Source organism: Aythya ferina (genome assembly GCF_964211825.1).
Source record: "Aythya ferina genome assembly, chromosome: 3".
Taxonomy (NCBI): Eukaryota; Metazoa; Chordata; class Aves; order Anseriformes; family Anatidae; genus Aythya; species Aythya ferina.
Genome location: NC_140298.1, coordinates 103,244,029 through 103,264,602, shown reverse-complemented (window position 1 = coordinate 103,264,602; position 20,574 = coordinate 103,244,029). Strand labels below are relative to the sequence as shown.

General features: G+C 37.8%; 2 long non-coding RNA genes across 2 annotated transcripts in view; both read left to right on the top strand.

Annotated features, from left to right (window-relative positions):
• Positions 1-20,574, top strand: part of LOC311434917 — a 362,168-nt gene that overhangs the window by 163,244 nt on the left and 178,350 nt on the right. The window lies entirely within an intron of this gene.
• On the top strand, positions 12,246-19,617 carry LOC311435049. Its single transcript, XR_014691885.1, has 2 exons — positions 12,246-12,317; positions 17,952-19,617. It is a non-coding gene; the product is annotated as an uncharacterized lncRNA (long non-coding RNA).

The window sequence follows — 20,574 nt, the reverse complement described above, 5'->3', positions numbered from 1 at the left end:
GGGGGTTGGTCTGTTCTCCCACGTGCCTGGTGACAGGACGAGGGGGAATGGGCTTAAGTTGCGCCAGGGGAGTTTTAGGTTAGATGTTAGGAAGAACTTCTTCACTGAAAGGGTTGTGAGGCATTGGAACAGGCTGCCCAGGGAAGTGGTGGAGTCACCATCCCTGGAAGTCTTCAAAAGACGTTTAGATGTAGAGCTTAGGGATATGGTTTAGTGGGGACTGTTAGTGTTAGGTCAGAGGTTGGACTCGATGATCTTGAGGTCTCTTCCAACCTAGATATTCTGTGATTCTGTGATTCTGTGATATGAGTTATGTCACCTAGGTTCTGCTTATACTGAATGCTGAAAGATAGACATGTTGTCTGCATGATGTTGATCTTCAGAGGTTTCAGCAAGCCTCCAGAGGTAACTGTTTTCTATAAAGATACAGGGAATCCCAGCATACTGTGCTCTTAACATTGATGACTCAGTTAGACAGTTGCAGTTACCACAGTAGAATCTCAGGTCTCCTCAGCTCTGTACTTTTGGGTTGACAGCAGCAGGTAGGGGGCTAAAAGTGGTCGTGTTCACATCCGTAGTAACAGTGGAGAAGGGCTGAAGACCATCTGCCTGCTCAGATAGGTTGCAGGCAAAACACCTTAGGCAGCTCTGGTGGAGAAAGCCATACAACCCTATTCTGCTAGTACTGCAGTGCAAGGTGTCCCCAGTACCCACAACCAGACTAAGGGAGTGATGGTACCTGCACTCCCAATTCATCTGGTCATGTTTTTCTTTGGCCATGTAATGGCATGAGATGCCCTAGTTACTTTTCCCACTGTAGTCATGTAGTCCATATAACACCTGAGTCCCTTCTGGATGCTTTAGAGAAGGTCAGAAAGGCCCCTGCACATATTGTGCATTGGCATGATCCACACAATCAGCCAAAATTCAGGCCTGCATGAAGATTGCCTATCATAAAAGGGAGAGCACATGACAGAGTTACTCTCATGTCTATAACAAGAGGAGCCAATATGCTAAGAAAGGAACACATAGCTGCAGGCTAGATGAATTAATTTTTCCAGGACTGTTTGTGTCACAGCCTTGATAAAACTGTTCTCTTTGTACGCTCCAAGATGCTGTGTTTGGGTAATGTTACAAGGTATCTAAGTGTTTTTAGCTTTCATATGTCTCAGTTAGATTTAGTCTCCTTTTCTGGCAGTTTTTGATATGGATATTATCTATTATTGCTTCAGGGAAGCAAGACTGCTATAGCCCATCATTTCCTCCCCTACTTCTCCATGTGCATCCTTTCCCAAAACTCCACATTGTGATCAACATGCACTTGCAATTTTCCCTCTCAAAGGCATGGGATAGCTGAGATGAACAGATGGGTTGAAAAGCAGTCATGTCTTACTTCAGCTAGCATTAGAAGTACACATCTGTGTGCAAAACGTTTCCACATTCAGCCTTTTGCTTCAGTTTCCTCATTAGCTTGGTTTATTTCTTTTCTTGGGTCAAAATTTTCTGGGTTGTCCATGAGACTTCTCTAGTTTCAGGTCTGAATCACTGAGTTTTTCTCAGTCCTGCAGCTAGCTGTCTGTTCCCTCTTTCTTTCTTCTGATGTGATCTCAGAGGAAACAACTTCTATAAGCCCTTTCCCTATACCTCAGGTGATTGTTAGATAAGGTTTATCAGATGATCTATTTCTCTGTAACTAATCTGTAGTTCAATGATTATCTTTCCTGGGAATCACACTTGAAATAACCGTTTGCTCTGGATAGTTGCCATCTTTTATCCAAATGCGCTCCATTTAAATGGAGGATCATCAAAATTTAATGGCTCGCTATTTTTATCCAAGAGCCAGGTGCAAGCAACTTTTCTGTCACCTACTGTGGGTTTTATGTCAATATGGAAGCAAAGGATTGGAAGAAGGAACTGAGTGTGCCACATTCCTGCTGGAACTTGCATACTGACAGATGTCCATGAGAAAGATTCCAGTGTCAAGAAGAAATCATAGGTAGAGAAATTCCCCAAACTGTCTCAATCTGAAGTGCTGTTTAACCATATGTCTTGTTATAATTAGCACTAGTAGGATGCATATATTCCAGATTTGAGTTGATGAAATATATTCATTTTGATAGGATGATTTTATAGAAATCTAAAATATTTTCTGCCTAAGCACGGAATGCAACTGTCCTTGCCAGTGATCTGAAGTCAGTCTCATTGAGATCCGAGCACAATCTTGGAAAATGGTGCCTGACTTCACTGAAAACATTGATCTCCTTTGGCTCCACCATATCCACATCTCTGCCACCAGTCCACAGGACTTTGTCTAGCTCAATGTCCATCAGCCAAGAATGGGTCCAGTGCTACCAATGTGAGAGATCCTTTCTGTTGTACAACTGGTACCTCTCACTTTACCGGGTCATTCTTGTTCCTTATTTATCAAGGATATGAATCTATACATATCAAACTAAAATTATTTTTGTGTGAGATCAGAACAACTTCCCGATTCAATTATGAGTTATGTAATCATTATATACACCTTGAACTTGAATTTGTGCAAAGCATAGATCCAAGGTGGATGGGCAGCCAATGAACTCTGAGGGACTGGAATTCACATCTTTTTCACATACAAGGTTTGAAAGCAATGAACTTTAGAAATTCTAGCACAGCAGATCCAAATCCTGAAAAATTTTTCATCTGGGATTATAGTAGAAACATATCGAGTGAAGAGACCAGCTAATTGTCATTCTTATGTAAGAAATGCCTTTGGCTGCTTATGTGAATGGAATTAGAACATAAATTCTTGACAACTTTAACACATGCTACCTGAATACCCATCTGCTTAGCTTAAGAACAAAAAAAAAGGGGTTCATTAATGTAGTATTAAGTAAATTAGTCACACAGCTATATATGTTGAAATGTGTTACAATATTTAGCACTGCTTTTTTTTTTTTTCTTTTTTTTTTTAACTGTATCTTAAAATGCCTGCTGCATTTTTTATATAAAAAACAAACAAACAAACAAACAAAAAAACAAACAAATAGCAAATTGGATCTGCATCTAACAAAAGAAATTCATGTTTTGAAGTTGCGGAGCGGTGGCTGACCACTCATACACATGGGCTGACTAGAAATGTTGCTTAGAAACACCACGTTATCAAAGAGAACCCAACATCAGGTTGGAGTGTTTCCCAGACAGCCGGTTAGTAGTGATAATTTGCAATGGAAAATTCTAATATCTGTTCCAACATTTCTTTATTTTCTAGATTGTCTTACTTTTCTCTCTTCTGATTAGTTGTCATTTCACTTCGCAATTTACTTCTAAACTTAATTTGGAAGATAGCATAGAAGTATGTGGTTTTAGATTGGTAAGTGCTTCGGCAAGTATTAAGAAAATGTTGTTCAGTAGAATAAAATATATGAAAAATCCATGATGAAGGAACTGCAGTGTAAGTTAATGCTATTGACATTGGGACTGATTTAGCTAGCTTTTAATGTATTATGCTCTCTGTATACTCTAATAAGTAACTACTTATATTTTAAAGATCATAGAAGAATTTACCAATTCTTTACAGATATAGGAATTATCTATCCAAAAATTGCAATCGTGTCCTAGGTAGACCAAGTGGATGATTTTATATTTTCAAACAGAAAATGTCCAAGCAGGGCAACTAAAGAACAGCATTTGTCCCATCCCATGAACGCAGGAAGATTGGACAGACTCCTCTCATACTCCAACGCAATTTCATATTGCAATGTCCTGACATCTGCTCCTCTGGTCTATGCCATGACCCCATAGCATGTGTTACCCCAACTGCCATGTCTGGAATCGGGAACAATCAGTTGCAGTAGGACATACAGAAAGAGGTAGTCTCTGAGCAAGCTGGGCCCAAGACTGTTTAAGTTTTATAGATGTTTACTGTCAAACATTTGTATTTGTACTTATATATTGAGTTCTGTATCTTATAGAAGAGATTTCACCCTGTTCCCCTTGGAAGATGAACTTCTGATCCAAAGCTGAGCCCTTTTGTTGGCTCAGGGGGAGGAGTGCCATCTATTGAGTCTCCCACATGAGTACATTTCATCTGCCATGGTTTGTTTGGGGTCCTCAAGGAAGTGCCCAAGCAGAGTAAGCAACTTCTCTTTTTCTTAAGTAGAATCCTTTTGGTTAAACATCCATTGTAAGTTACTGGATTTCCCCAGCCACCGTTCTCACTGCTGAACCCAAATCTCTTTTAGGTCTTTTCCTACTTGCTTTTTTGTTTATTATTTTATTTTATTTTATTTTATTTTATTTTATTTTATTTTATTTTATTTTATTTTATTTTATTTTTATTTTTTATTTTTATTTATTTATTTATTTTTTCTATTCAAAGGGAAACATGCAAAGCAGTGCCACAATAGAATCAAAGCTGCTTCCCTGATCAAAACAGGTGGCAAGAGTAAGCAACATTTTTGCTTCTCTCCTATCTTAAAATAGGACATCTCTTCCTTGAAGCTACCACTGAATCGTGCAGACAGACCTCAGCTCTTTTCTAGCCCTTAATTTACATTTCAAGCCTTTTCTGAGGAAGAGAATAGAAGGTTAAGTTTTATGGGTAACTGGAAAAGTAGAGAGTAGGATTGTGTCTATGGGGAGTTTAAGAGCTTATAGGACTGTGTACAATACATTGTGTTTTCAAGACCGTGCAGGGGCCTGCATTTCTCCATTGCTCAAAGACTACTGCCAGTTTCAGTAAGCACAAACTGAAATGTTTAGGTTACTTACAATATAAATGTCCCCTGCCGGAGATATCCTTCATGTGGGAAGGTGCAAATGAGTTGTGAAAACAGAGCGTAGAAAATGTAGATGACAACAGAATGTGAGTGAGAGATACGCCACAGGAAAGTAGTAGAAAAATGCATCTCCACTTTTACAATTTCCCTGTACTCTAGTATCAAATTGCAGTTGGTAGAGCCTGTAGTTACATGAAAAAGAACAACCAAAAAGCTGTGTGTCTGCACGGAGCAGAAACCTACACATCTCTCGGTGAAGTTCATGCTTTGACTCCAGAGTCCAAGCGCTGAGTTCTGTGGTCACAGAGGAAATGACCATGTCCTGTCCTGGTCGTGCTCAGCTGTGAGGTGAAGAGCAACGCTGACCTCTTGCAGCAACAGCCAGCTGCTGGCCAGCCAAACCTGCTTCTGTAGGTGTCACAGAAAGGGAACGGATTGCAGTAGTAATGACAATTTTTCTTTTTGAAAGGAAAGAAAGCTCCTGAATGACATCTGAGTGGAGACAATTTGTTTGTATAGAAATATATGCTCTCACCCCCAGCCAGACCATAGTGCAGGTACAGCTGAAACAGTGGAGTCCAAGGTAGCTTCCCAGAGCAAAGTCAGTGCTGTGTTGGTTTGGGATTAGCTGGTAAACCAATTTGTGTGGCATTGATCCTGTTTTTCTTCTTTCAGATGAAGCACAGAACTATGCTGCACGGAAGGAAATTTCAGATTAGAGCAATATTAGCTCAGGTAGCTTTATCCTGGCTTGATGGCACACTTTAACTATGTCTTATGTCTTATTAAAGAGAAGGTATCCAGTCAGGGTGGAGACATCATCACATACACTTCAGACAGCCATTCATCCTGCTCATGTTCTGGCTCTTGTCATAGGGAATTTCCAATGAATCTTTGGATTCAAACTTAAAATCAAAACAAAGCTCTTAAAATAATGCAGAAGTGCAGGAGGAATAATTGAGAACTATGTGCAAGAAGATGCCAAATGGTGATAAAGAGATGAAGAGTCAAACTGGTGGCAGTCTTACAAGAAATGGTGCAGTCCTGAGCGTGGAAATGCAGTGACTGGCAATGTGACAGCTACAGTCTTGCACTTATCATGGCTCTGGCCCCATCCGCTGGCCTTAAGTAGCTGCCTGCCACTGTTGCAGATTGATTTATCTTTGATGAGGCTTAGGATGATACTCCTTGCTGTTAAGGAGAATCAGGGTTTAGGCATTTATGGTTTTTTTTTTTTTTTTTTTCTTTTTCTTTTCTATTTTTTATAGGATAACATTAATTTTTTATTTTGTGCTTTTTAGGAAGTTTACATATTCGTAACTCTGGAGAAACAAAGAAGGCCATTGTGTAACTATCATCATATCCTTTTAAAAGGACCTGCTTTCTCTAAAGTCAATCTGCACTTATATACTTATGCATACGGAAAAAAAATAATATATATGTATATGTATACACACACGTACACTTATGTGCATTTTTGGGATATTGTTCAATTAATGAATGTTTTTCATTGAATTTAGCAGGGGAGGACAAGAACTTAGATCCTCTCTAATCTTCAAGTTCCTTGAGGATATATATATATATATATATTTACATTTAAATTGTACATACCTTATACATGAACAAGTTTTGGAGCATCTGAATTACTAATAAGGATATACTCAGAATTAGTCCTGTATTGAGTAGAAGTTGCTTAGTAATATGCTTACTGATAGCATTCCACATATAGGAAAAAACAACAACAAAAAAACAACCTCAAGGAATAGCTAAGATATCTCAATATTTGGGGTTGTGACAAAGAGCATTGCTTTTGTTGTTGTTATTGTTTTTTGTTTGTTTGTTTCTGTACTTCTGACAATATTTGGCAACCTGGGAACTTTGTTTTATGTACAGTCTTAGTATTTGTTACATTCACAGAACACACATAATTGCAAATACTTCTTTGATCAGAAGCAGGCCAGATTTCCTTAAACTATATAAATTTTTCAATGAAATCAATCTTTTTGGTCCGAGGGATTATTTTGAACAAAAATGGTACATTTTCAAAAAATCGCCTTCTCTTAAAATGGCTAAGCATTTACAAATGTCTCAGGAATGCAAAAAATTGTTTCCGATGTTTTCAGTTCTGTTACAAACAATTCTTCATGTCCTGTGATATTGTTCATGAATCACTGAAAGAACACATTATTCTAAGAATATTTTTGAAACAATTTACAAATAATTTAAGTTGTACTATATTTGAATATATATTAGCATCACTGTTTAAATATTTTGAAGTGCTTCTGTCTCATGTAATTTTAATATTTTAATACCTGTGCTTGAGTAGCACATGGTTCTTGCAGAAATTCAGTAGGTGGTGCTGTTCTACATAGCGTGCCAAGTTACTTTTCTGTGTTTGAGCAAATGTTCAGTCTTGAGAAGAAATACACAAAATGCGATGATTTGTTAGAGAGACTTATAGGATTAAAAGTGGCATTTGCTTTATGTTGCTCTGTTCTTCTGAAGTTTCAGACAAAGTTGTTTGCTGCCAAACAGGCTTTGGTGTTAGACAAAGAATTCTGGAAAAAGAGATGTACAGTACCTATATTCCATTCAGCCCTTCAGCCCTTACTTTTTCTGAACATTCCGTTTTTTTTTTTTTTTTTTAGTTACTAGGAAGCTGAGCTACAAAGCCCTAAAGGTACTACTGTTCAGAAAAGGGAAATATCAGCATCACAGGGAGAGACTAGTAGCCTTTCTTCTCAAACTCAAACATGTAATGCAGATGTGCACTCCAAGGGGATTTGGAACATACTCATAAGCAAGGGATATATGCCTTATCTCTAAATGGATATTAAATTCAGCACCTGGGAACAGGACCTGGGAACACAGGAAATGGCAGGCTTATGCAGCTACCTTTCATTTCCCCAGAAGAGTAGCTGGGAGGAGAAATGGAGCTCCAATGCTGTCAGTGGTGTGCACCACTGAAGGAACCAAAGGTAGAAGACTGCAAGAATGGAGGGTTGAATAGATGGACAGAGAGACAGGATATTTTCCTCTGAAAATGTGACTTGCTAAAACTATATACTCCTTTGCTCTGAAAATCTTGCTCTTGCAAAATGTGTATAATATTTATATGGAGGAAATTACTTACCTTTGTGTTGGGTTACCTGTTTGGATCAAATGAAGAAAAAGAAATGTTGCTGTGGACTTGCCAAAGAACACATTGGCAAACAGTACATATACTTACCATAGTGTTATTGGTTGCAGTTTTATCTGTGGGACGGGGGAGAGAGGAAGAACTTTAGCATCTCAAAGAGAAGGACTGAAAAGGATGAAAATACCATTTTTAAGGTTATCTACCTAGTTTTAATTCTGTCTCTTTGCATACATTAACTATAACAGTCTGTAACAGTGCTTGCTAGAAATTAAATGGCTGTTTCTTACAAAGTTGCAAAGATAAACTTGATTCTAGAGTGCTAAAATACACAGGACAATAAATAGACAATATAAAAATACTAAAATACATAGACAATATGCTTAGAGTTAAAACATGACTCTTTCCCAGTGGATTTTTTTTCCATAATTGATATGACATGACAGATCATTTTTAATTACAGACTACTTGTATGTTTTATTTTAAAAATACTCTCACCTCTGCTTTTTATTTAAACAAGCGTGTAAAATATATATATATATATATATATTTGATTTTTGCTTCAGAGTCACTTTTATTCAGTGCATCGGACAGAAAGTGCACTTGCATGAATGGTGTTTGGGTAAAGAGCATTCTGCTTGGGTAAAAAGCATAAGGACCTTGTCTTTATAACTATGCACAGAGATTGAGTTGGAGAGCTGAAGGAAAGGGAAGAACAGTGTTCTGTTTCTGGTACAATTTTTCTCTGTGATTACAGTTCTTGACAGAGTTCTTTTGTGACTAGGCAAACATTAATTATATCTTACTCTTGACCACAAACTGCGCCTTCCTTTCTTACAGGGAGCTTAACATAGGATGCTGTTACAGACTTACAGGAATGCCGACTGTTAACATACAACTAATGACAATTGTTGCAGTGTTTTAAGATACATGAAGATCTTAAAAACATCAATTATTCTGAGACATTTGATTCTAGGTGTCTCAAACTAGGATCTTCAGTTGGCAAACTCTTCTAAACTGAAAATTTTAACTTTATTTTCTAATTTATTCCTAACATATTTAAAAAAATAAAAATAAAAAAATAGTTGATAATGTCCTAGAGGTATCAGGCAAAGATATATGCATTGAAGTTTGGGAATAATTCAGTTGATGTGGTGACAGGCTGGACATAAAGCCCATAAAGAATTTATACTACATTATCTTCACATATTGAGTGAAGAAGGCAAAGAGAACGTAAAGAATGAGTCAAGGTCTTGTACAACAATGGGAGGTGATATAGATATGCCATGATTCATCCTGTATATTGTATATACATCCTCATGATGTATATTCACAAAGGGTGAATTAAGGCTTAAAAGACAATATTAATTCAGTGGTTTGCTATTTTTTGAGTGGTAGGTTTTGTAATACTAATGTTTTTTGTGTGTATTTGAATGCACCCATAAAGAAAATTTAATTCCAAATCTACATTACAGTACATTGGCATTGGACACCACCCCTGGGGTGTCCAAAGATTGAACATGGTGCTTAGGGACATGGCTTAGTGGGTGATATTGGTGGTAGGGGGATGATTTTGAAGGTCTTTTCAAACCTTAATGATTCTATGATTCTATATATGCGTGTTCGGCCAAATGTATGTCCATTTACGTTACATAATGTTGTGTAGATTCAAAATTACATTTTCTTAATGAGTACATGGAAAATCTAAACTTAAAACATCCCAAGAATACTTACCAGTTTAATGCTTTTCTCTATAATCTAATGTCATAACAAGTAATGTTTTCTGTTCAAAGAAAATGTCTAAGCAAAAGAAGTGGCAGTCTTTGTATGAAAAAATAAAAATCTTTGGGTTAAGGAGGAAAAGAAAACCCCAAATCTAACCTTTTTCTTTGGAGTGAGGGAGAAAAAATCTCTCAGCCATTTTAGATCCTGAGATTTCCAGCTTACTGAAGAAAAAAAAAAAAAAGTTTCAGACATGAGTCCTCTCCCCACACACCTTATTCATTTTTTCCCAGATGCTTGTAATAGAGAGGAAAAATGAGGAGAGGAAAGATGTAGTTATCTAGCCCAGTGAAATGTGGCTAGCTAGCTCCAGATTTTCTTCATTTTTCTCCTTTCATACTGATAACACCTTACACATTCATTTGTATTTCACACAGGCCCCGGAGACCTGAAATAATGATATGACTATATGTTGTACAGCTGATGGATTCTTTTTGTGTGTGTGAGTTGTCTTGCTTGCTCTGTACAAAGTAAATGGTTCAGATGAACTTGTATATTAAAGTTTTCAAGCTATACTATGACTGGTTATAATTTGGACAGAGACACCAACTTGAATGAATGCTTAAAATTTCTTGCTTGTCATTGTTATTGTTACTTGAGACCATATTTTCAGAGGTTGGGGCTTATTAGTCAAATATTAAGGACCATGTTGTGTTGTCAGGAGTAACTTTAATCTTTTACAGGGTTTGGTTTAGGGGGCATTAATACGTAGGGAGAAAATTTGGAGGCATTACATCTGTCTCCTGATTTGTATGAACTTCTAGTAGTAGTAATTGATTGCTGGCCTTTGTATGCACATACAACTGTACACATATGGTTAGCTATTCTGTCATGCAAGTGAAAAATGGATCCACTGCTTGTCTGTAGGCTCCACAAAGGGAATATGGAGTGTAGTCATGTTACGAAATACTGTGCATCTGGAGTTAAGGCAATAGTTGTTCACAAAGGGGTGCAAGTCACACAATAGGCTACTTTTCAGTAATTACTCCTGAGTTATTTAGGCCCCAAGTGCATATAAAATGAATTAAAAGAAATAAATTTGAGTTGAAGGTATTATATCCCTCTCCTCTTAATTTCTGTGGAAACCTTTAAAAAATCCCAGCTCCCTGCTGTTTTGGAGAAACAAACCTAACAGCACTGAGCTAATATACATGAACCAGAAAGAGAGATTGGCTGTTTTCAGTTCAGTCACAGGCTGAAAGCTCTGCAAAAAGTAAATGAAAATAGACCCCAAAAGAACATAACTGAGAAAAACAGCATATTCCAAAAGGCTTTCCTATCATGGCTTTAATAGGTTGGATTTTTTTCTTCAGGAAATCTTGAGTTTAACCCTTCCCTAAAAAGTGCCAGACCTGAAGAGCTGTGTGCTACATTTATTATTATTATTATTTTGCTTACTGCTTTACTTACATCATTTTACCTATCATGAGTTTGCGTTTTCTGTTTATATTGAAAACCTTTTATGGGAAGTATTTTGATTCTTAGTCATCCGTAAAATGCTCAGTGCTATGTAGATAATACATATTTAGAAAAAGATTTTAGAAACAGTATTTGCCTGCTGGAGTAAGTGTCACACTCACCAAACAACATGCTTCCGAATGAGTGATAATAAAATTATAGCTATACCTTCATCCTGTGTTTCATTGTACATCTGAAATGGACATATTTGACACCACAGTTGCAAAGGCAGAAGTGCTGCCTGACAGGTAGAAGTGAGTTGGCCTAATTCCAGAAATGTGGCTTTTATGTGTGTGTGCAGTTCAGTGTGCAAGCCTGCTCTGCATGACCCTCTGGAAATACACTCCAGAGGTGCTTGCTGTGCCTCACTATGTCCACACCTGGACCTTAGGGCCTGGAAATGGAGTCAGGCCTTTTTATTCTCATAATTTGTTGCCAGAGGTGAAGATGCAGAGCCACATATACCAGCAGGCATAGGTCTCTTCCAGGATTTCCAAAAAATGTTCTCAGGGATGATTCTGGGTTGAAAAAAGGCCTCCTAATTCTCCATGGTTCATGTTTTTACATGTGAAGAAAACTTCCTAAGTGTATTTCTGGGTTACAACTCTGCTTTCTTCTGTGCAGCCTGTTACGGTAAGAAAACTCTGTTTAATTTTGTTATATCTGTTTTCTTCCTAAAAGCTATTTTCCCACAAGCATATAGTAAGTGACCAGAAATGGGTGAAAGCTGTAATTTTTGCTGAAAAAAAAAACAATCTTTGTTCAAGTTAATACCTCATCTAATGAATACCTCTTTTGCCATTTTTCTGCTCTTCTCCCCTCTATTTTATTCATGATTCATATTTGTCCTGTCCTCTCAAAGACAAGATTACATGGGTTTCCTAGGTAGGAATTTTAGCTTTGCATGACTGTATAGTTAGCAGTGTATTTTTATACACATAATATAAAAATTACATAGCAATAAAATCTGTTGCATCCATTCTCTCTGGGCTAAAATTTGGTATGACTATGAGCTCGTTACTTTGGGTGATGATATATAAGGCAAAGCAAGAACTCAGTATGGAACTTCTCTGCCACATACTACTAGCTTTGCTGTCGTCCTAGTGCCCAAAATGTCTGCTTGCTCTGCTACAAGGGGGGACAGTTGCTTGTGTTTCTCTTGAGGAAATTCTTACCTGAAGGTAAATTCTTTACTTAAACTGCCATTGTGGCTAGCCAGTTTGTGAAGAGCAAGAAGAAAACTCCTTTTGTTTCTTCACAGGCCTGTTATTTATTTATTTATTTATTTTTCCTGCAGAACACTAAAAAGAATTGAGTTATTGTGGACTTTTGTAAATACCACATGCAGCATTTGAGAGTTTTGCTGTCTTTCCTCATTGTAGCTATAGGGCCTCTATAAAAATTGCTTGCAGTGGAGCTCCTGACCAAAACTAGGTTCATCTTGTCTCAACTAGGATTTCATTTCCAGCACAGAAGTCAGTTTGGTTTTGTAATTTCACAATTTCTTTCTTCTGGCTGAGCTGAAATATAGTTGTAAATGTGAACCAACGGATTCTGAATTAACCCATGGAAACTCCACAGAATTTCTAGGATGTTAAATATGGGGAAACTGGGATTTTAAATCTAGGTAAAAAGAAAGAGATGTATATTTTCATGAATCAGACTGAAGAATAAGTCCTGGGAATTATTCCAAATTATTCCATATTTTTCCTATGTAAGTGGCAGGCTCTTTAATTTGGTTTTGAACAGAAGTTTGGTGTCCAAGCTTAGCCCTCCAAAGTTACCACCAAAAGTAAAAGATTATTAAAATTTATCATTTTATTCTATCCTTTGAAATGCATCTTGCAGGGTAATCACTGGATGTAGAGGCAAAGCAAATCAACTAATCTGTAGACTGTGCAGGCTTTGGACAGGGTCAGTGTGGGATTTTCTGTTCTGTATACCCTTGGAGCCCTGGAGATCAGCATTCAGAAACACCTGCATGGGTCTGCATGGAGCTGGCTGAAGTCCAGGTCTGGACAGGCTTACATATTTAGTTTTAATATTACCTTTTCCACAGCTGATAGCAAAAGTGATTTAGATAAATAGAAGGCTATGACACCCGTGGAACTGGGGAGCCCCATGAGGTGCTGAAATGGATGGGTTTCTAAAGTGAAGCTCCGGTACCAAGAAGTGGAAAAACATTGCTTTCCATTATGTAATGCATAACAACTGTGAGCCATTATCCATTTACAGCATTTCTCTGTACAACACTATGATTTCACAGTATACACTAGAAGGTTAGGGTTAGGAAAATAATAACATTGAAATAATCTTTGATTTGATCAGTATATACCTAAAGGAAAATCTTATGATTAAAAAAAAAAAAAAAAAAAAGCAAAAAAAAAGGGAATTTTCAAAGATTACTGTTAATGGTTTTATTTGAATTAGAATCCCCTAAGATTTTGTGCAGAGGTGTTTATATACATTAAATATGATTGACAGTTAATGTTCAACAGATTATAAAAGGAGAATGGACTAGCTTCTGTGATCTATTTTGAATAGAAGTACGAATTCTAGCAGTGGAAAATGGATGGATTTCTGCAATGTGGATATTGTGCCTTTTATTCCTGATTATCCTGGCAGAACAGTTCATACTGTTTGTTGGTGATGAGATTCTTGCCTTAAAACTTCCATGGTGTCTCTCACTTTCCTTACAAACAGAAAAATGAAAGATTACAGGACTGGCCCATGATGAAGGACAGGTTTGCTTCCCAGAACAAACAAACTGAGAAATCCTGCATGACATAGAGTACATGAAACTTTGTCTTTGTTTCCTAGCAAATTAAACAGCTCCAATGTACAAACCAGGTATGAGAACTCAGTTATCTGTACTGTCAAATTATTAGGCTGGTCACAGGCATGTTATTTGCCTGTGCTGACTGGCACTCTCCCAGACGATTTCCAGACAGGAATAGGGAGTTGGCATGGGCCATAGACTTTAACAGAAAGCATTTTACATGCAACTGCCTTGCTGTTGAAGGCAAGAGAGATGAACGGACACAGACCATTCCAAGTTTGTTGTCCTTAATGCTAGAGAAACATCCTGTGCATGTTTGATTTTGCAGAGAGCTGTGCTAATGAGAACTCATCTCCTGTGTTAAAAATGTACTAGGATACCTCAATGCAGCTTGATATGCCTGAGAGATCACATCTCCTGATACACACCCTGCACCACAACTTTAACTTCAAAGAAAATCCATGTCCAACAGCTATGCACAGCAAATAGATTCACTGCACGTAGAATGGTTTTCATAAGTGCCTAAGGTAACATCAAAAGTAGTTGGTGGTAAGTGGTAAATCATCAACTGTGAGGCAATATAGTGGTACCTTTACTGTTAAGTCCTTTATGCTGGGACTTACAGTTCTTTATTTATTTATTTTTCCACACAGTACTGTCTTAGATATGTTTATTCTTTTGACATAGGCATGCTTTATATATTTCTTGCATATCTCTTGTCAAAACAATCAAGGAATTACATGGCATGCAGTGAAGCACCAGGAAGGCTTTACTGACTTTCCAAAGGGCAATTTCAAGAGACTTTGATGCCTACTGCATGGGAGATGCCATACACAATACAGTCAGGGCTGTATTCTTTCTGCTGTGTGTTTTTTTGTTTGTTTGTTTGTTTGTTTGTTTTTAATATTGGATCAGTATGACTGACTGCAAGTAAAAGCTTAATGAGCTTTGCATACTGATCTCTTTGAAGAAGAATATTTGTTTCCCATTTGTCTGCTGTTGACAGGACATCCTCAAATAAAACCTTGTGTACAGACACATTCAAACTTTGGTCAGTGGGTTAAAAAGGCAGTGGAGTTGGATTCAGATCTGAATTTTTTGCTTGTTCTATCCCAAGTAATGTGCAAATTAAAGCTTAAAGCCCCAAAGCCTCCATACTTTGTCAGAGTATAAAGTGGGTCTTGAACTTTGCAGTTCAGACCTGTCTCTAGTTAAAAACACAGTTTGTTCAGGGAATGTTGTGTATGAAATCACTCTTGGAATATGACACAAAATCAGAAGAAAATTATATTACTTTAAATACAAGCTGGGCAAGAAATAAATTGTTCCTGACCTGTTTCTATTAAGGAGCTCAAACTTGATTAATTCTTGGCCTGGATGTGCTTTTACCTCCAGCAATTACATGCCACTATTACAGTGATTATTTTATAAAAGCTAATAAACACTATCTGGAGTTAATATTTGCTCCCGAGGAAAGTTTGCCAAGAGCTTAGAAGAAGTTTACAGAAGATTTTGCCCATTAGGTTTGTGTACAACATTTGAAATGCCAAAATCCTTTTAGCATCATTAATCACAAAAATGCAATGTAAAAACAGTTGTACCTAATAAAGCTGTAATCTGATACAAAAATAGGCAAACCCTCAGGAATTTAACACAATAGGCCAAACATTGTCCATTCCAAATGAGTTCCAGTAATGCCACTATTGACTCGGCTTTGAATAGCCTTCTGCTCTTTTAAAACAAATATATATAGATAAAACAGGATTTTATTTTCTCCACTACAGATGCAGCTGTTATAAATCAATTCTTTCACAAAGGATACTGGCTAATACAGTCCAGGAAAGCTATTTTGTCCAGCTTTATGGAACTTCTTCCTTGTCCGTTAAGCTTACAGCTTGCTCTGTCTTGATGTCAGTGGGGTTCTGGCTGCTTGATTCATGACTCATTCATGTGTAGGGTTCATTGGGGGTTGAATCTATCTGGCCATGGGGGAAAATGAACCGTGTCTCCAGATTTCTGTCCATGGGATGGAACAAGTGTTACATAGGACTGTCCTGCTATGGCACTGCCAGAAAATAGAGCTGAGGTGGTCATGGGAGGGAGCTGGGTTGCATATGAGCAGATATATAGATCAAAACCTGTAGTCTGATCACTGCATGGTTGGTCCCAAAAGCCTGGAACTCCAAATATCAGAGGTGAAGTGACATTTCAGCCAATGAGCCAACCTGGGGAGCATGGGAACATTCTTTGCTTCTTTTTACAAAATAACAGGGATGCTGATGCTGCTCCAGTCTTACCTGTAAGTACTTCAGAATAAGTCATGGAGGAGGTTGAGTAGCAGGCAAATAAGTTTCATTGGAGGTATAATGGATAATTGAGGGGCATAGTCATGGTCGATCTGGGTTCTGACTGCTAGCTAAAATTCTGCCCAGGTGTTGCTTAATTATTTATTTATTCTGTTAATTTAGTACGTTGAAGTCTGTGATGGGTGGTAGAACTTCTTTGTGCTGGTAGTTAATGTACAAGGGAAGAACAAAAAGATGTTCTTCTGCACAAAGAAGTTAGAACTGAAATATGGGAAAAGAGACAGCAAGTGGGTAAAGGATGACAGATGAATTCATACAAATTGCTAAGCAAAGCAGTGCCAAGGCTTGTTTTTTTTTTTTTTTTTTTTTTTTTTTCTGACCCTGAGTCCAGCTGGCACCACTTAACCATCTCCATATTTAAATTCTCTTACCTCCCAAATAGTGTGACTACATCCATAGCACTCACTGGGAATTGTCTCTGGCCCATGCTAGCTCCCAAATTATGCCCAGGCACTGCCTGGGGAGTTTTAGCTGGCTTTTGCTAAAACCACACCAATGATTGCCCTAGCAGTTGGTAGGCAGAGTCAAAGGACTTTTAGATCCCCTATGCTCTAGCACTAGCATGTTTAGATCCCTCATGCTCTAGCATTGCTAACTTTGTGGATAAATATATCCTGATGTAACAGCAAAGGTATCAGTGACAGGATTGACAGTGATCTTGGAACACTCACTGTCTAACCAAATATGTTAGGCAATGGCAAAAGTGGCTGTTTTTGGAGCAGTGGGGCATCACCCCCTTGTCTCCGTCTGTACTCACCTATCCTGTGGCCGTCTCAGCTTAAATGAGTATCGCCTGCAGTGATCATTTATTATCTATCCTATTTTCTGGTTTCATGTGGTCCTGCCTATTAAACCAAACATGCATAAGAATGAGAGGAATACAAGTTTATTCTAGTCAGGCAATAGGTTAAGCTCTTAAGTAAAAAGTTGGAAAGACATTTATAAAAAGTAAATAAAACATCAGTTCAGTTGTAGCATACACACATAATAAGATCTGCTCTTATTTGTTTAGTCCCCCTCATCTTAAGTTGTGTCTCAGCTGTTCAACTCGTGGTCTGATTGTTGTCTTTCAAAGCTAGACCTTCCCAAGATCTTGATTTAAAGGTAGTAAGGGGGCCTGATGGGCTTTCCCTCTGAGCTCATCTTTCCCTTTCAGGGTGACAGGTTTGGTGCCCTTTCCTTCCTCCCCCGTCTTTTGCTTGTTTAATTACATTTCCTTACAGTTAAGCAAGAGCAACATATTCAGATAACTCACTTTTTTTTTTTTTTTTTTTTTTTTTTTTTTTTTTTTCTTAGCCAATGGCAATACAGTTTTGACAGCTCATAAGCCATTTTTGGTTTTAAGAGTTATTTTGACTTGGCTATCTTTCATTCTCACATTCTGACTCTCCCTACTTCTCACCTTCTCTAAGTCTGCTGCAGAAACCTTAATTAGCTCATTTTTCTCTGTAAGGATAGTTTAAAAACCATCTACAAAACATTCCATGAGATAGATACAATAAAAAAAATATTATTTTTGCAATACTGCTCTTATTTTTGCAATACTGCTGTTATTTTCACAGTACAGTTATTGGAGATCACGCAAGTAATACTAATAATGTACATGATAGCCTGTTAACAGTGTGAATTATCCAACATAATTCCTTCCATTCTGTTTTTCCTGCTTTAAGGCTTTCCTGTCATTTCAGGAAATATGGAGAAAACTTGACCCCTTTCCTTCTGATACTAACAACAGGAAATCAGGAACAGTGTTACATTGCCAGGCTCTTCTTGCATAAGGATGGAAGTTAAAACCTCTTGTTTGACTAAGGAGAAGGCTGATACAGGCAGCTACTCATCCTTCCTTTTACAGTCACAGTTGGAGATACCCATTCTGAGGAGCTTTATGCCTCTTCTCTCCTGATAAACATGAGAAAGTTGATGTATGGAAAAATGGGACTTGATGATAGCTTGACACTTTCACACCTTGAGAATCAAACTTGGATCTGTCAGAGGCGCATGCTATGAATATGCTGATGAAACATATCCCACACAGAACACATCAAAACCCTTGTTAAGAGGCTGTATATTCTTCTACTACAAATTATTCTTTCATCCAGCCCGTGCTGAAGTGTATCGGAGAGTTCTATAAGGCTCTGACCACATCATAAGGACAACACAGAGCAGAAGATTTGACACATGAGTGTCAAGACACACCCTGCCATGCTGCTGGCCCTGGGACAGCATTAACAGTATTGACAGTGTGTCTCCTACATGCTTTACCAGCATTTCAGTCTTAATACTGTACACAGGTCTTCATTTTTAGCTTTGTGGTTATGATGAAATCTTTAGGCTATCTGATGTGCACACTCTTATCCGTATTACTTTTTTAACTGGAAACACTATCCAGTAGTCACCAGTAACTGATGCTCACCAGAAGTTATGTAAATTCAGCTGTCAGCCACAATCAAAGGAGATTGATAGAAAGCTGCTCCGTTATAATTCCTCCAATTCTAACTTTTAACATTCCTTTGTGGAATTGTATTTTAGTCTGGAGCAGTGTAGTAATGTGAGTTGATAGCAGGCTGGAAGTGAGCCAGAAAGTCCGTGCTTATCCCAGAACTAGAACCTCTGGGAATAAAGACTTCAAGAATCAGATGTGCTGCATTTACATTGCTTCCAAATTCATACTGGGGGGGAGAGAGAGATGATGGAAACCTTCAATAAGTTCAATTTGAATTTCTTCTTTAGCATTTCTTTTTTCCACACTTTATTGAGTTGGGAATATCACACGAAGTGTAGACCATGTTCTTAGCCTCACAAGCGGCAGACTAAAAAGTTAATGAAATGCAGCTCTAATTTTAGAAATATCAGTTCATTTTGGGTTTGTCTGTCTGGAACAATTATGCTAGAAAGCCACAATTCGAATGAACCTGGAACAGAAAGCAATGGTGCTTTCTGTTTTCTGTGCGTGAGACTTGAGATTTCAGGGCTGCTAATTTCTACGCATTCCTGCATCTTAAACAGATGTCATGCATCCAGCCAGCATTCAGGAATCAATCATTTTGGTCATCAGGAGATTGTGTAGTTCTTGCTAAGTCTTATTTGAGACATCTATCACTTTTCAAGATCACTGATTCCTGAAGGCAATGGAAAGCATTGTTTTCTCTCAGAATTTGCTGTCCAAACTGTAGGCAATGTACATCTTGTATTTTCACTGATATTTTTTTCTTCTTCCCCTGTAATTTAACCAGAAAGAATTTGATAATGAAAGGACATGCTTGCTTTTACTGTATAAAAACATAATAGAAAAACAATGCTCTTGTTTTACATAATAAATTTTTTCTGTTGGGGTCACTTGCTCTGCACAGTTCTGTGGATGAAGAGTTATCACCCTGTTTATTGTTTGAATCATTGTTGCACCTAATAGTGCCAGTTCTTGACTCCACTATGCTTCACTACATTAACAGAACAGGAAAATGATCTTTTTCTTCCAGAACTTGCAATTGAAATATAAGGTAAGAGTTACTGAGGTAATAAGTAATAAGTCTTTAGATGGAGAAGCTCAGAGAAATTAGCATGAAATACTGATTGGCATGATGGGGAATGTAAGGGAATGCCACAGTTTACCCAGCCATCAAGTCTTTGGTTTTAAGGAAAGTAATGAAGCAATTTTTGGATGTTTACTGTGAGACTATTTCAAGGTGAATAGTAGTACACATCAGGCATTGGAACACTTTTGTAATTCTCATCACTGAGTTTAAGACTCATGTTTGTCTAACATGATTATAAGAAGTACTTAACATTTTCTGAAATACATGGTATAGCAATGAAGAAACCACTCTAGAGGTGGTACAGTTGAATAGAAGAGTATTTACATTGCTGACCTGTAGCTTTACCTCCAGAGGCACTGTGTATAGTCTAGGGACAGAGGAAGGGTGTTGTCGACGGTAGGAAGACACAGACGCTCAGTATGAGTGAACAGTGAACTTCAACTTCAATGGATAGCTCAGTCGCCTTTTATCTAGTTTGAACATAATCAACTCATACATATTGCAAAAACTAAGCTCAGGATTGGCTAACATTTTCCCGCTCTTTTCAGGTAGTTTCTCCTTCTTTTAGCTACCTTCCCGCCTTAGGGACTTTCCCCATGGCTCAAGGGCATCGTGTCCTTGAGCCTGATTGGCTCTCAGCCAGCTGCGTACGTGCCCAGACTCTTGTGAGTTGAGTACGGTACTTTACTAGCCCATTGCCTCTTAACTGCCCAACATCCTCGTGTCCTATTTCAGTTAACCATTCTTCCACAATTCCCCC